Raw genomic sequence first — 11,076 nt, 5'->3', positions numbered from 1 at the left:
GGGACAGAGAGGGGGGAACAGAGAGGGGGGAGCTAGGGAGGAGGGAGCCAGGGAGGAGGAAGACAGGGAGGGGGGGACAGAGGGGGGGGGGGGGACAGGGAGGGAGGAACCAGGAAGGGGGGAGCCAGGGAAGAAGGTGACAGGGAGGACTCTCAGCAGGAATGCATTTCCAGCCAAAGTTAAGAGAGCAATTCTTCCACCAGTGAAGAAAATTGAATATAAATACCTTCCACTGGCTGTAGCCAGGAGTGGAACCTCAGAGCTGAGAATATACACCATGGTCTGTATCTCTGCAGATAGTTCCCATACTTCCTCTGTCTCTTCCAAGGCTGCAGTTGGAGTTCAGCACATTTCACAATTTGATTGTTCAAGGGAAGCCACTGAGGCTGTCTGTACGCTCAGTGTCAAAGACATTTCAGTCTCTCTCACTGGAGACAAGTGAAATAAGCAATGTGTGCTTCCCTCATGATGCAGGGAGCGTTTGTTTGAATCTACCGATTCAGGAACTGCAAACCATTCTGCTCCCTCAGTGCCTAGCCCCTGTGTAGCCATAGGTAGAGAACCAGATTCTGGATTAGTGGTTCTGGAAGAGCACAGCAGTTCAGGCAGCATCCAAGGAGAGAACCATTCAGGTGAATGGCTCTTATCCTGTAAGTGGTCATGGGTATTCACTGGACAGCAGTCTACTGCGCCAACAAATGATGGGATGGTTACTGGATGACGAGAACAACCTGTTAAACTCATACAGCCGTGCAGCATGGAAACTGACCCTTCAGTCCAACCCGTCCATGCCAACCAGATATCTCAACCCAATCTAGTCCCACCTGCCAGCACCCGGCCCATATCCCTCTAAATCCTTCCTATTCATATACCCATCCAGATGCCTTTTAAATGTTGTAATTGTACCAGCCTCCACCACATCCTCTGGCAGCTCATTCCTTACATAAACCACCCTCTGTGTGAAAAAGTTGCCTATCAGGTTCCTTTTATATCTTTCCCCTCTCACCCTAAACCTATGCCCTCTAGTTCTGGACTCCCCTACCATGGGGAAAACACCTTGGCTATTTACTCTATCTATGCCCCTCATGATTTTGTAAACCTCTATAAGGTCACGCCTCAGCCTTTGATGCTCCAGGGAAAACAGCCCCAGCCTGTTCACCCTCTCCCTATAGCTCAAATCTGGCAACATCCTTGTAAATCTTCTCTGAACCCTTTCAAGTTTCACAACATCCTTTCTATTGGAGAGAGACCAGAATTGCACACAGTGGCATATCCAATGTGCTGTTCAGCCACAACGTGACATCATAGCTCATGATGCTAGTTCCAACTCATGTACACGTGTCTGTCATCTATGTTCTCAGGGTGGTGCTGTTACACAAAGCATTGATGTGCTGTCAAAATGGTTCCAACATTGATCCCAGCCAGAGGATTATTACTGTGCTCAGAACATACAAACAAGGAACAGGAATAAGCCATTCAGCCCTTCATGCTTGCTCCACCATTGAATAAGATCAACTCAACATTCCTGTATCTCTTTGTTAATCTTTCTTCCCCTTGGTCATCAAGAATCTCCCTCCCTCTTTCTTAAAAACAGTTAACGATTCAGCATTCACTGCCTTTTGAGGCAGGAACTCCAAAGGCTCAGAACTCCTGAGAGAGAAAATGTTTCTTATCTCTGTCATAGATGCCTAGCCCTTCATTTTGAACCGAGTATCCCAATGTCACTGTGTGTTATATTGGAACAGCCCAGCAGCGAGCACTGAGAAACTGACCAGATTTTCTCTTTTTTTAAGCTATTGTTGAGGGATAGATGTTGGTCAGGTCAAGGGGAGAACATGCTCCTCTCCTTCAAACAATATCATTGATAGTGGCTGATGGTTGGGTGGCATTGTGGCTCAGTGGTTAGCACTGCTGCCTCACAGCACCAAGGGCCTGGGTTCAATTCCAGCATCGGGCAACTGTCTGTGTGGAGTTTGCACATTCTCCCAGTGTCTGCGTGGGTTTCCTCCCACAGTCCAAAGATGTGCAAGTTAGGGGAATTAGCTGTGCTAAATTGCCCATAGTGTTCAGGGATGTATAGGTTAGCTACATCAGCCGATAGAGTAGTAGGGGAATGGGTCTGGTTGCGTTACTCTTCGGAGGGTCAATGTTGACTTGCTGGGCCAAAGGGGCCTGTTTCCACACTGAAGGGATTCACCAGAGTTGACCATGAAGACTGTGACTTTATATTATGTCGAACGACAGAAAAACTTTCAGCAGCGAAAATCATCAGATTGTTCATTGAAAAATATGCAGTGCAATAGTTAATGTGAGGAACAAATCCTTCACTTGTGCTGTGATTTGTTAGTTAACTTAAAATTAAGATAAAACATAGAGAATCAAAGTTCTGTCCAACATCCAAAAGCCATGAATCACTGTCAACTGAATAATGGGATCCTGACCCTGACCATATATGGGAAAACAGCAATGACACACCAACCTGTACAGATGATAAATTTACTCGATCAAGTGATTATGATACTTCAGCACAATTTAATAAAAGGTCAAACTCAATGCAGTATTTTCTATCCAAGACCAAAGTGATCAGGGCAATGGAAATGTAAATATACAAGTACTTTTCTGCGTATCTGAGAGTTGAGCATTGTGAGCTCGGTCAGCAGGTATTGCCCAGCCCTAACTGACCTTGAGATGAGTAGCTGCAGATTCCATGTTGTTAAGGAGAGAATTCCAGGATTTTGACCCAACCAGAGTGAAGTAACAGCAATATATTTTCAAGTCAGGATAGTGACAGGTTTGGTTTGGAATTTGCAAGTGGTGATGTTCCTATATATCTGTTGCCCTTGTCCTTGGAGATGAATGTGTTTTTTGATTTGGAAAGTGCTGTCTGAGGATCTTTGGTGAATTTCTGCAGTGCATCTTGTGGATGGTACACACTGCTTCTACTGAGTGTCAATGTAAAGGGAGTGGACGTTTGTGGGTGTGGTATTAGTCAAATGGTTGCTTTGTCCTGGATGGTGTCAACTTCTGACAAGTTGCTGGAGCTGGAATTATCCGGGCAAGTGGGGAGTATTCCATCACACTCCTGACTTGTGCCTTGTAGATGGTGGGCAGGCTTTAGGGAGTCAGGAGCTGAGTTACTCCTAGCCTCTGATCTTCTCTTATCATCACTGTGTTTATATGGCTATTCCAGTTCTGTTTCTGATCACTGATAGCTCCAAGATGTTGATGGTGGAGGATTCAGTGACTGTAAAACCATGGTTCAAGGGGAAGTGGTTAGGTTTTCCCTTATTGGAGCTAGTCATTCCTGGCATTTGATCTTGCTGCATTTAAACATGGGCTACTTCAGTATCTGATGAGTTATGAATAGTGCTGAACATTGTGTATGCATCAAAAAACATCCCCATTTCTGACCTTGTGATGAAGGAAAATCATTGATGAAGTGGCTGAAGATCATTGGGCCAAGGATATTACCCTGAGCAACTCCTGCAGAGATGTCCTGAAGCTGAGATGATTGACGTCTAACAACTATGGCCATCTTCCTATGTGCTTGGTCTGCCTCCAACCAGCGGAGAGTTTTCACATCGGTTCCTTTGCTCGGACTCCTTGATGCCACATTCAGTTGAAAGCCACCTTAATGTTAAGGGCTGTCACTCCCACCTCAACTCTGGAATTCACCTCTGGAAATGCTCAGAAAGTCAAAGAGTAATTAATCTGATTTCTTGATGCTGTTTCTCTCTCAGTATTACCTTGAAATACTAACATTGCTCAACAGTTTTAACGTCACCATTCTCCAATGTCTCCTGAGATGAAAATATCTTAATGTGTTTTCACTGTAACACCACTGGCCGTTAATGAGAATGTAAAAACATTATGAAGGTACCAATTAAGGTGCTGTCTCAAAGCAGAACTGTTTGATCTGCAGTTCATGTATGAACAGTTAGGAGACAATAAAAGGGCTTACATCTCACCGATGACATTTGCTGTTTGACTTTTAATAACTATTCGGCTGGCCTTACTAAAGGTGTCAGCTATCTGTCCTGGAATACGAGATGTTATTTGTGACAAATGCTATGAGATAAAGTTGTGACTGATGCTTCCAGTCTTTGTCAGAAAGAATGGAACAAAAAGCATCACAAATCATTCTGGATTCCTTTCTTTAGCATAACAATCAAGACAAAATGTCACATAATGAATCCCACTTGCAGTGGGACACGTCAAGAAGCTTGGTAAATTTGAACTTGTTTGCCACAGATAAAGGAGTGGAACATCTGTTCAAATTCTGTGAAAAGAAACATCAGAGATGATGTTGTTGAATTGATATCATACCTCTCCTGATTGTTTACTATAACCTCAGGTGAGGAGCTCTCAAAATCAGCACCTATTCCATTTGCCCTATGGTTTTCCATAAATCTTGTGCCAAAGTTAGAACAGCCAATCAAATAATTCCCCAGTCTCATCTTTAATAAATAATAGCCCCAATCCTTTTTCTCTTCTGAAAATGATAGTTGAGAATATTTTAATCCAAATCTTGCTCCAGTCAAACCCAACTCCATCAAGACTAAAATATCAGGGCAGGAACTTCTGGTAGCTGACACAAAGCTGAATGGGGCGAGGAGATCAGTCGGAGCTCTGTTCCGATTCTCTGTGAATCGTAAGTTTCCTGAAAATGACACTGATGTTTCTGCTCTCCTTCGGCATTCAATGGTTTTAATTCTCATCTTTCAGACCTCAGTTTATTTTCTAATGGTTAAGCTGATTTTAAAATGTATCAGTCACGTAATCCTCAGTGCATTTTGGCTTTATTTATTCTAAGCTCTTTTCTTCATGTTGCTCCTTTCCAATTTCAAGTCTGCCTCTCTTTGTTTCCCCCACGCATAAGTTTATTGCCCTTCCATCTACCTTTTTCATACCCTGTGGCTCCCCCTCATCCTGCTTTATCACCTTCACAGTTATTTCCCTGAGTGCATTGCCATCAGTTCCGTTTGAGTGATTTGTTTTTTTACTCGCAGAGAAGCCCCATCCTCAGGATCCAGCCCAGACCTGAGAAACGTATCCAATTCTGTTTTCTGTGCAGTCCAACAAAGCCAATTGGGAAGTTGTGACTCATTTGGAAGAACTCCTGATTCAGAAGATTGGAGGCTTTCGATCAACTTTCAAAGACTTGAGCTCAAAGACATTGACAGATAATTGACAGACAGGGTGCTGCACAGTCAGAGGTGCTGGATTTCAGATGATCCACTAAATTAAGGACCTGCCAATGCCCTCAGGAGGATAGAAAACATCCCACAGACAATGTTCAGCGAAGAATAGCAGCTCTCCCCTGTGTCCAATCCAAAACACCAGATTGTCTGGTCATTTGCTGATTGTGTTGTTTTCTTATTGGATCTTGCGATGCATTGTTTGATTGATTAGAATCCCTCCGGTGTGGAAACAGGCTCTTCAGCCCAAACCAACCCTCCAAAGGGTAACCCACTCAGACCCATTTCTCTTTGACAAATGCACCTATTGCTATAGGCAATTTAGCATGGCCAACTCACCTGGCCTGCACATCTTTGGACTGTGGGAGGAAACTGGAGCACCCGGAGGAAACCCACACAGATACAAGGAGAATGGGTAAACTCCACACAGACAGTTGCCTGAGGCAGGAATTGAACCTGGGTCCCTGGCGCTGTGAGGCAGCAGTGCTAACCACTGAGCCACCGTGCTGCCCAAGTTGGCTGTGAGATTTCCTCAATTGCAACGACAATGTTTGGAATATCCTCTGGTGAGGAAGGGAGTTTTGTGAATGTTGACATGTCCCATGTACAAATAGAGTTTGGTATCAGCAGGTTCAGTTCTTGTAATGATAATGGCTCAGTGGAAACTGTGCTCTATTCTGCAGCTAAAACTCCTGCTTCTCCAGACTGTGGCTGAAGCCATTGAGGTCCATCAACCAGGATACATTGTAAACTCAAATCTCACTTTCCTGAAGTTGACTTCTGTCAAAATGTTCTCATTGTCCCCGGATGGATTACAGAGAGGAGTGTCAGAGAGTCAACAGCAGTGTCTGCTGGACCATGAAATCATCCCACACTCCTGCCCCTCACAATTAGCCAATGACCTCCAACTTTACTGAAATTGACTTTTTCTGGGGATCAGAAGAGTAAAGAATCAGACTTGGCTGTGATACCACCTCCAAAGATGAAAACCCTGTCAATAACCAATATCAAAGTTCAAAGATGAACACTAACCATTTTGTGGCATTTCCGGAGGAGGTTGAGCAGGGGCTGGATTAGGTCCTTATTGAGATTTCCTCTCCTTGGGATAAAATGAAACTTGATCCATAAGGGAAAGATAATCACATTTTAATTTGGAACTCATTTTGGAAAATGAGTAATTATCTGGATTTACAAGTACTGATCTGTCATCAGTTCCCATGGTGAGAGACAGTTTAGAATTGAACAGACTCACAAATTCTGGTCTGGCTGTAGTAATGGAGAGAGAGAAAAGAATTACCTGAAAACACGGGCTCTTAATTTATAGTGTCTCTTCTCTGATTTCCAAAATTGTAAATAGAAGTTACAAAGGGAATCAGCTCCAATAACACTCAAGAAGCTCGACACCATCCAGGACAAAGCAGCTCCTGCCTGATTGCCACCACTCCCTACACCACTGACACTCAGAAATAGCATTGGGCATAATCTAGAAAATGAACTGAAGAAATTCACCAAAGATCCTTTGACAGCACCTTCCAAACCCACAACCACTTCAGTTCAGTCTCTATCAAAGCTCTTCTGTAAAATAATGTGGTTTTTGAGTTCCATGAGTTTGCAGTTGAATCGGAAATGTTCCTAGTCGTGTAGATAAAGCTGCTAAGGATGCAATAATAAAGAAGGCTGGTCTGTAATATAATGAAACGTGAGCAGAAAGTGACTTTTATTTAATCCTAGCAAAATCTGCAGCTGCTACCTGACCCCTATACCATTGGCTTCTCCTCTGGGTTCAGTACACCTGCTCAGTCAGGGATAAAACTTCCCCACTTGTCTACTGTGATGGAAAAGCCCCATATATCATTTGTCCCCAGTGTCTGAAAGTCAACAAACATCTTTGGTCTTTTTTTAATCCACCATGAGGCCTTGTTCTTTGGTAATGTGCCCAAGGAATCCTGTGCAAATTCTATTTTGCATTTTAGAGGAAGTCTGTATTCTGTCGCACTGTTAACATGTCCCTGATGGTTCAGTTATATTCCTTCTTTTTTACCCATACCAGGATGTCATCCAACTGGCAAATGGTTCCATATTTGCCATCCAGAATTCCACACATACCTTTGGGAAATCCCTGGTGCTGAGGACAGTCCAAATAGAGCTGAGGGAATGACACCTGAATTCTATAATCAGTGTCATCAATAATCCTGATTCTTGGTCTTTGAGTATCAGACAGAACCCACTGCTTATCTCCAGTTTCTTGAAAAGAGTTGTTTGTTACCAATTTTGCCAAATGTATCATGGGCAAAATGAGATGGACTTCCCTCCTCACTCCCAGGTGAATCCCACACATAATCTTAGTTCTCTGTTTGTCATGGGAGCAGCTCCCCTAGTGGCACTAGCCAGCAACTGTTTAATCCCACCAGGAATCAGCACCATCAGGTGCTGGGATTATGAGTTGTCCCCACAGATGAAGTGAAGATTGATGCTACACTCAGATAAATCCAGGGCCTTTGGGCAAATACAGCTCAGAGGTAGAAGAGGAACAGCATGTGGTTGGGAGGAGTGATGGATCATGGTGGAGAGGCCTGGAACGGAGGAAAATAATCGGAGAACCATCTTGGGGATGCTTACCCCAGATTCTACATGTGACTCCCTCTCCCTGCACTCCCCTACCACCTCCTCACCAGAGGATAAGGCCATAAGAAATAGAAACAGAAATAGACCATTCAGCCCCTTGAGCCTGCTCTGTCATTCAATCAGATTATGGCTGATCTGATATCTGTTATGTCCACTTCCCCACCCTTTCCCCATAGTCCCTTGGATCACTGACTGATAAAGAATCTATCTATCTCAGCCTTAAATATACACAAGGACTCTTCCCCCATAGCTCTCTGTGGTAATGTATTCTAAAGACACACAATCCTCTGAGAGAAGAAATTCTTCTTCATCTCAGTCTTAAATTGGTGCCCTTTTATTCACAGACAGCGTCCTCTGTTTCTGGACTCACCCATGAGGGGAAACATTCTCTCAGTATTTACTCTGCCTAGCCCCAATTCTCCAAAGCCAGAATCATCTTACGAACCTTCTCTGAACTATCCCCAATTAACTTATATCCTTCCTGAAAGAAGGGGAACAAACCTGAATAGAGACCAAGGGGTTCCCTGTACCTTAACTCTAAGAACAACTGTTGAGCATGTGCACAAAGTGCTTTGTCACAGTGATGTCTAATCACATGGAACTACCAGTCAGGTTCTGGAAGGTGTCCTCTCCTTTCCACATGGTTATGTTTTAGGACCTGTCCCTATTTACTTATCCAAGTGTGGACCTGACCTTACTAAAGGGTTTGTCGACCCCCTTTATTCCTGTCAGGACTGAGGCAGTGTTGACCTTGCCCTCTCTATCTCCTGTAGAATATAACATTCCGATGTTTCAGATGTTATGCCCTGAGGTGGCTGGTCGTTCATTACCTGCTGATGGGTCTCAGAGACTGAAGGATACCTGGACTGCCCGATGGAATCATTGCCCAGTGCCACTGCAGACAGGTCAGAGCGAGTCAGAAGCTAGTGGGCACTGTCTCTCCATCATCAACAACTCAGCAGAATTTTCCTGTTAAAGTATTTCTGCTAAAGATCCAGCCAACTTGAATCAATCAGAAAAATTATAGTTGAGAAGAAGATGAGGGATATTATCTTTCATCTTAAGCATTATGAATATTCATAGCACTTTCACGGTACTCAGGAAATTGTCTGTCTTATGTCAAACATTACCTCTGCAGCCTGCATGATAATTCAGTTTGTAAACTCTAACTACAGCTATGTTAGCAATCTTATACAGGTCTCATTGGTTCACCAGCTCATAAAATGTGTAACAAAACTTCTTACAAAATGTAAACACTGTGTTGACTTTAGATTTGCAATCACGACTTAATGAATGTTTGTACTAGCTGACAGGCTTGACAAATGTTCCCTCCAAATATGACACAAATTTGACATGCAGTAGAGTCAAGAATCATTATGGTGTAGGTTAGTGTCTGTCTTACTGTTGTCATAATCCTTCTCTCGTGCATTGACAGTTAATTCTGCAGCTTTTAACAAAGCAATCATTGACACAGTGTAAAAAAAAGGCTAAATGAACACTGATGTGTTCCGAGACACCACATTACAAATATGTCCCTTTCAAAAGACTTTACATCAGCTATTGGAAGTAAAGAGAATTTATTTTTCAATTTTGTTGTCTTCCCCCACACGTTTTTCTCCAACTTGCCTTTTGGTTTGTTTTTCCACAATGGAGCCTTTGTGTGCTTTGGTTACAGGGACCTGCGTGACTCATACATATGACTGTTGTATGACAGCGATCAAACCTGCAGTTCTCCTAGTGCAAGAATAATCGTGACAAGGAAATAGTTCTGAATCATTACCCTGAAAATATTTGAGCTGGGTAACAGAACTTCCCATGTGAATAAACTACAAATGGGGCAGTAGGCTAGGATTGTTTAAAGTAATATGTGATGAGGATTATTTATTGTCTGTAAACCTCTTTATCACTGGAATCTCTATCAGTCCTTTTGTAATAAAAAGTTCTGAAGAAGTCAGACCAGACTTGAAGCATTAACTCTGTTTCTATCTGCACAGATGCGGCCAGACCTACTGAGTTTCTCCAGCATTCTCTCTGTGTGCTGCAATTTTTTGTGTTCCTCAAACATTGGGCACTCTCTGAATTTTATCATTTACTTTTGATCTTCAGCTGCAAAGGCGTTAAGCTCTGGAGCATCTCCCATCCCATCACCCCACCCCCCTGAAGAAGATTCTGAAAACCATTTTTCTAACCAAGCTTTTGGTCACTTGTTTTAATATTTCGTTATGAGGATAAGTATCAAATTATATTTCATAACCCTCCTCTTGTGAAGTACTTTTGGATATTTAACTGCGTTAAAGGAGCGAGTTGTTTAGATTTTCACGATAATAAATCATAAAAGACTTAACTTTTGTTATGGTACAGGAACAGGCTCTTCAGCCCATTATATCATCAATGCTTCACCAAATGTGCCTCTCCCCATCTTATCTAACCCTGATGTTCAGATTATAAAATGAGGCTAAATCTAAAAGGGACCTAACGGGCAACTTTTTAATGCAGAGGGTGGTGCATGTATGGAATGAGGAAGTGATGGAGGCTGGTAAGATTACAGCATTTAAAAGGCATCTAGATGGGTATATGAATAGGGAGAGTTTAGAGGGGTATGGGCCGGGTGCTGACAAATGGGATTAGATTAGATTAGGATATCTGATCGGCATGGACAGGTTGAACCAAAGGGTCTGTTTCTGTGCTGTACATCTCTATAACTCTATAATAGCCTGACCTCGGTGGTGGGCAAGTTGTTGGAGGGAATCCTGAGGGACAGGGTGTACATGTATTTGGAAAGGCAAGGACTGATCGGGATAGTCAACATGGCTTTGTGCGTGGGAAATCATGTCTCACAAACTTGTTTGAGTGTTTAGAAGAAGTGACAAAGAAGATTGATCAGGGCAGAGCAGTAGATGTGATCTATATGGACTTTAGTAAGGCATTCGACAAGGTTCCCCATGGGACACTGATAAGCAAGGTTAGATCTCACGGAATACAGGGAGAACTAGCCATTTGGATACAGAACTGGCTCAAAGGTAGAAGACAGAGGGTGGTGGTGGAGGGTTGTTTTTCAGACTGGAGACCTGAAACCAGTGGAGTGCCACAAGGATCTGTGCTGGGTCCTCTACTTTTTGTCATTTACATAAATGATTTGGATGTGAGCATAAAAGGTACAGTTAGTAAATTTGCAGATGACACCAAAATTGGAGGTGTAGTGGACAGCGAAGAAGGTTACCTCAGATTACAACAGAATCTGGACCAGATGGGC

Source organism: Chiloscyllium plagiosum, chromosome 20 (genome assembly GCF_004010195.1).
Source record: "Chiloscyllium plagiosum isolate BGI_BamShark_2017 chromosome 20, ASM401019v2, whole genome shotgun sequence".
NCBI lineage: Eukaryota > Metazoa > Chordata > Chondrichthyes > Orectolobiformes > Hemiscylliidae > Chiloscyllium > Chiloscyllium plagiosum.
This window is presented reverse-complemented; position numbering follows the sequence as displayed.